The 6,189-nt window shown below is 39.8% G+C and overlaps 2 long non-coding RNA genes across 2 annotated transcripts; both read right to left on the minus strand.

The window, feature by feature from the left end:
- Window positions 1-3,871: 3,871 nt before the first annotated feature.
- On the minus strand, window positions 3,872-5,413 carry LOC133849707 (uncharacterized). The gene is made up of 2 exons (XR_009895432.1): window positions 4,959-5,413; window positions 3,872-4,095 (listed from the first exon to the last, which is right to left on the minus strand). It is a non-coding gene; the product is annotated as an uncharacterized LOC133849707 (long non-coding RNA).
- A 5-nt stretch (window positions 5,414-5,418) lies between these two features.
- Window positions 5,419-6,189, minus strand: LOC133849706 (uncharacterized). The gene is made up of 3 exons (XR_009895431.1): window positions 6,104-6,189; window positions 5,939-6,027; window positions 5,419-5,867 (listed from the first exon to the last, which is right to left on the minus strand). It is a non-coding gene; the product is annotated as an uncharacterized LOC133849706 (long non-coding RNA).

Here is a 6,189-nt window from a genome sequence, read left to right on the forward strand (position 1 = left end):
TTGGCAATTCTGCAAGCTGCCATGTTTCATTTGTCATCAAAGCCTTGTGCTCCTTCTGCATTGCTTCACGCCAATGCGCTGCGTGTTTACTGTTGATCGCCTCGTCGTACGATGACGGAATAGTTACCTCGTCTGTAACCATCGCTCCCAGTATATTGTAGATCTTCTTTGGGCGTCCAGGCTTGCCCGTTCTCATGATCTTTGGTCTGCCAGGACCAATTCGTACTGTCGGATTAGCTTCCACTATCTCCATGTCTTTTGCACTTTCAAAGATTCATTGCTGCTACTTTCGTTTGTAGCTTCAAGTTCTGGGTCGCTTTCGTCGTGGTCATCACCCGATCCCAGCTGGTTATCATCTTCATCGTCTGAATTTGAAGATTGCCATTGACTTGCCGGTTGCATGTCAAGTACTACGTCGCTGTCACTTGCCTGCTGTAGGCCACTGAGCTCATCGAATACGACATCTCGTTTCTCGATCACCAGGTTTGACTCCGCATCATATAATCTATAGCCCTTCGCCTGCATAGAATATCCGACCATGCGATACTCTTTTGCCCTTTGCTGCGAACTTGCTCTTATGATGCCCCTTGTCAAGTGCAACTGCAACGGAACCAAAAACTTTTAAGTGACTTATACTTGGCACCTTACCAGTCCACGCTTCCATAGGCGTAATATTGGGCAACGCTCGTGTAGCCGCACGATTACGTAAATACACAGCCGTATTTACTGCTTCTGCCCATAATGTCTGACTTAGTCCTGACTGCACCAATAGACATCTTGCCATTTCCACCAACGTGCGATTTGCCCTTTCGGCAACTCCATTCTGTTGTGGGGTATATGGCACTGTCAGCTGCCGATCAATACCATTGCTCTTCAAATAGTTATTGAACTTGTTGTTAACATATTCCCGACCGTTGTCGCTCCGAATACATTTAAGCTTCTTTCCGGTTTGCCGTTCTACCAAATTCTTGAATTCCACGAACTTGTCAAAGACCTCGTCTTTGCCCTTCAGGAAATACACGAAGATACGCCGCGAGCAGTCATCAATAAACGTCAAGAAATATCTGGATCCTGCAAGAGACTTCGCTTCAAATGGTCCACATACGTCTGTATGAACTAGTTCCAGCAACAATTGTGCACGACTTTCACTGGCCTTTTGAAAAGGTTCCACATGAACTTTGCCCATCATGCACGTCTTGCATGAGGCAACTGATGGCATATCAATTTCTCCATCCCACGTACCAATCCTTTCTTTGACATCTCCAGCAAACTTGTGTAATTAACATGTCCGTATCTGTTGTGCCACAGTTTTGCATCAGCCTTAACGGCAGCGTAACATCTGTTAGGCTCGGACTCAACCGTATACAGGCTTCCAGTTCTGTTAACTTCCAGAATTATTTCACCACGTTGTGAAATCTTTGCATTTTCGGCCCGAAATGTACGACGCAATTATTTGCCACTGCTGTGCTCACGGATATAAAATTACTCGTCAGCTTTGGCACATACAATACATTTAGCAATGTTAATGTATACTTTTTGCTTTTTAGCAAAACTTCACCTTTGCCCTTGGCTTCCAAGGAACCTGCGTCTGCCAATCTAATCATTTCGCTATGTTCTTCGAACTTCGTGAACATCTGCCGATCGCAACACATGTGGCTCGTTGCACCACTGTCCAAACACCAGTTTGATTTGGAAAAACTGCTTGCATCCAATGCATTTAACAAACTGCACTGCTTGTTTTCGACTTTCGCTTTTGCGTCTTGCTTTACCGATCTCTTTTGACAATTCGCTTTAAAGTGCCCTTTTACGCCGCAATTGAAACAGACAACGTTTGTGTGCTTCTTCTTCTTGGCGTCTGTCTGGCGCCTTTGGTTGTGCGTCGCAGAAAAAGCGACCGCCGTGTTGCTTTGCGTCTCTACACTTTTTCTTCGTTCTCCTTCTTCCTTCAGCTTGATACACAGAATTTCAATAGAAGGCAGAATGTCGCGCGTCTCTATGGCGACTACAAAATTGTCAAACTCTTCTGGTAAACTTGAAAGCAATATAATGGCCTGTAGCTCATTATTTAACTGTATATCAACCGCAGCGAGTTGATCGACAATTTCACAAAACACATTTATGAAACTTGTCATGCTTTGACCCTCCGTCATGCGTAAGTTGAGCAACCTTTTGTAAAGCGCAACCTTACGTACAGGTCCACTTGGCTGATGGATCTCTTTCAGCTTATTCCATGCTTCACGTGCCGCTATACAACTTTTGATAGCACTCAATTGTGATGTCTTCGCACTCAACATGATCATGGCCAATGCTTTCTTATCCATTGCCGTCCTATTGGCGCCTTCGCTTGCGCCTTCTTGTGGATCCTCGGACACAACATCCCATAGCTCTGCATGTATCAGCACACTCTTCATTTGGATGCTCCAAGCATCATAATTGTTGTCCTCCAACTTTTCTATTTGATACATCGCACTCATTTTGCTATTTGCGTCACACCACAATTCCTTGCGAATGTCTTTATAATTTCACCACAGTTCGTAACCGCGCACTTCACTACCAAGCCGTGCCTGGGCCCATAACCTGTTGAACCGAGTTGGTTCGGCAAGAAAGTCTTGGCTGAAGCGTAAAATAAAACACGTCGTTCTGTTTTAAGTATTTATTCGCAACTGTGTATATTAAATGTTAGTTAACATAATTATGTGCAGTGCAGATGTTAATGTTAATGCACTGCTAATTTTTATTTATCGATATTCATATGCGTACATTGATATTTTTAACAATGCATGTGTGATATAATATATTTAGTAAGTTGAAATAAAATGATATTTTTGAACGATTATATGCATATATATTTTATATATAAGTATATATATTTATATAAACAATTGTGAATTATAACTAGCGAACGTGAACGCTATCTAATTGTGGCCACATTCGTATAGTACATGTCAAGTATAACATATATATATATACAATTATTGAATATTATCGTTTGTTATTCAAAAATATTTGTGAGTTGTCATGTATTTTACATATTTGAAGATTTATGTAATTATATTTTAAATATTATTTACATAATGAAATGAACATTATTCTGGTTGATCCTGCCAGTAGTTATATGCTTGTCTCAAAGATTAAGCCATGCATGTCTAAGTACACACGAATTAATAGTGAAACCGCAAAAGGCTCATTATATCAGTTATGGTTCCTTAGATCGTTAACAGTTACTTGGATAACTGTGGTAATTCTAGAGCTAATACATGCAATTAAAACACGGACCTTCTGGAACGTGTGCTTTTATTAGGCTAAAACCAAGCGATCGCAAGATCGTTACACTGGTTGAACTCTAGATAACATGCAGATCGTATGGTCTCGTACCGACGACAGATCTTTCAAATGTCTGCCCTATCAACTTTTGATGGTAGTAGCTAGGACTACCATGGTTGCAACGGGTAACGGGGAATCAGGGTTCGATTCCGGAGAGGGAGCCTGAGAAACGGCTACCACATCTAAGGAAGGCAGCAGGCGCGTAAATTACCCACTCCCAGCTCGGGGAGGTAGTGACGAAAAATAACAATACAGGACTCATATCCGAGGCCCTGTAATTGAATGAGTACACTTTAAATCCTTTAACAAGGACCTATTGGAGGGCAAGTCTGGTGCCAGCAGCCGCGGTAATTCCAGCTCCAATAGCGTATATTAAAGTTGTTGCGGTTAAAACGTTCGTAGTTGAACTTGTGCTTCATACGGGTAGTGCAACTTACAATTGTAGTTAGTACTATACCTTTATGTATGTAAGCGTATTACCGGTGGAGTTCTTATATATAATTAGGTACTTGTACTTTTTATATGTTCCTCCTATTTAAAACCTGCATTAGTGCTCTTCATCGAGTGTTATTGTGGGCCGGTACAATTACTTTGAACAAATTAGAGTGCTTAAAGCAGGCTTCAAATGCCTGAATATTGTAACGAATCACTAAGGAGGTATTCGTCTGGTGCTGGTGGAAGGTTTACTAGTGTGGCGTACGCGCTGGCTTCTCCGGGCTTTGCTCAGATAGCATGGGGTTCAAGGAAAGGGCCAACTAATAGGACGCACCACTTATAACAATAATACATTTAAAATTCGCGTACATAAGGGAAGACAGAAAAGAAGGAGTGTAAAGGGAAGGTTACAATAAACAATAGTGAAAGAGAAAAGAAAGGGAAGGAGAGGAAGGTAGGTTAACAAAGAAGACGGAGCCACTCTCTAATGCAACACAGCTGTTATTGTGTGCAGACGCCCACCCTACCATGATCCTGCATTCATTGCCAAAACTAATAGTTGGCAGGATCCCTAAAATAAGTGGTTCGGCTAACCTACTCCTGCTTGGTTATGCATGGTTCCAAATAAAAGTAAACAATTAAGCGGACATACTTAATTTATTAACGGATAACAAAAATACTTTGAATATTAACAACATTATGAATTGACAAGAAAAAAATGACAAGAAAAATAAATAAATAAATAATTTAACGGACAAACATAGTAAGTGTGTATGAGGCAGAATTAATTAAATAAGGCCAAAAAAAAATAAATAAATAAATACTAAAAATAATTAACCTATAAATATAAAATATGTTCTAGCATAAATATAATATAAATAATTATTTTAGCATTTAAATGTTGTATAAATTAAGAGAAGGAAAAACTTAGCTAAAATGAACTAGTTTTGGGTTCATTTAGAAATGCAATGTCAGACCATCACACCGAATATAGGAAAACACTAGATGCAAGTAAAAATGAGGATCAGCTGATGGCTGTCACTCAATGAAATGTTTTGCTATTGCCAGTCTCGCAAGGTCATTGACCGCTGGGACTGCAGACAGCTGTAGCAGCGCTATGGTCAGATGGACCACCAGCAAAAGGGAAGCTTTAGCTCTAGCTCATAGATTATTAATTAGTTAGAGTGAAACAGACTTACATACATTAGAGACTCCCACGCAGAAAGATCTTTCCTTGTGTTGGTGCCTGTCTGTGGTGTATCTGTGGGGAATAATAATAATTGCGAGCTTTTGCGCCTGCATGAAAGCTGCTTGCTATGACCGGTAGCGTCGATCAAAACAAACATGCATACATACAAATGTATGCAAGTATGGTTTTACATGCTTTTCAGGCAATACAAAAACATTAATTTTTATAACTAAATTCAATTTTACAAAGATATTTTGCCTATAGGTGTTGCCTTACATGCCTTCTTAAATGATTGCCATTTCTATTTTATACAATAGTACAGTGGTACTTGTATTATGAAGGACCCCGAAAAGTTGTTGGTTCAACTTTCTCGCCACATCATATTACACTTACAACATTGATGGACTATCACTTATAGATGCATAGTTAAACAACATAACGTAAATTAACAATAATAAACAAACAAAAAAATAAGCTGCCGTTCGCCTTCCTCCTGGGTGACGCAGATACTCGGCATCGATGCCACCACAAGTGCGGAGCAAATAGCCAACGGAGATCGCAAGGCTGCCGGACGCAGGTGTTTTGCAGTAGAAACACCACCTGCTGGGAAGCAATTCTCCTGTGCTCAATGAGCGGCTGCAGCTAGCAACAGCTCATATGTTTGCGTTGCCCAGACAGCTGATGTGTCCAGCACAGCTGCGACTTGGAGCTTTTGGGGGTTGGCCGTTAATCAAGCAGTTGTGTGTGTTGAAGTTTAATTTTAAATTAATTTAAAATTCTACCACTGGGTTATTATACATTATGGCTGGGTCATTTTATTCAGCTTAATACCGGGTTTAATATAAATTATAACTGGGTTTTATATCAATTATATTATAATTTATGACGGAGTTATATAAATTAATACTGGGTGCCGAATCTAAAAATAAATAGACAAAACTAAACTTAGAACAACAAAAAAAACTAAATACACGTATAACAAATATTTACCCTATTCTGGAAAACGGCACTTGGTTTATTTACGCCAGTTGGCAAATTCCTCTAGTGGACAAACAGCTACAAGTGGACGGCAAGGTGCACTTTTGTAAAAAAGAAGATGACCAGATTAACGACTCAGTATAACAATTATACAATGAAGTATCTTTGTATACTCACAAGTACGTTTTAAGCATCTTACTACACCAACCACTTCACTGATGTACTTTTTCCTTTTTTTTATTATTATTAAAGCACATGCACTT

The sequence above is a fragment of the Drosophila sulfurigaster genome, unplaced genomic scaffold, assembly GCF_023558435.1.
Source record: "Drosophila sulfurigaster albostrigata strain 15112-1811.04 unplaced genomic scaffold, ASM2355843v2 contig_233_pilon, whole genome shotgun sequence".
In the NCBI taxonomy this organism is placed as follows: domain Eukaryota; kingdom Metazoa; phylum Arthropoda; class Insecta; order Diptera; family Drosophilidae; genus Drosophila; species Drosophila sulfurigaster.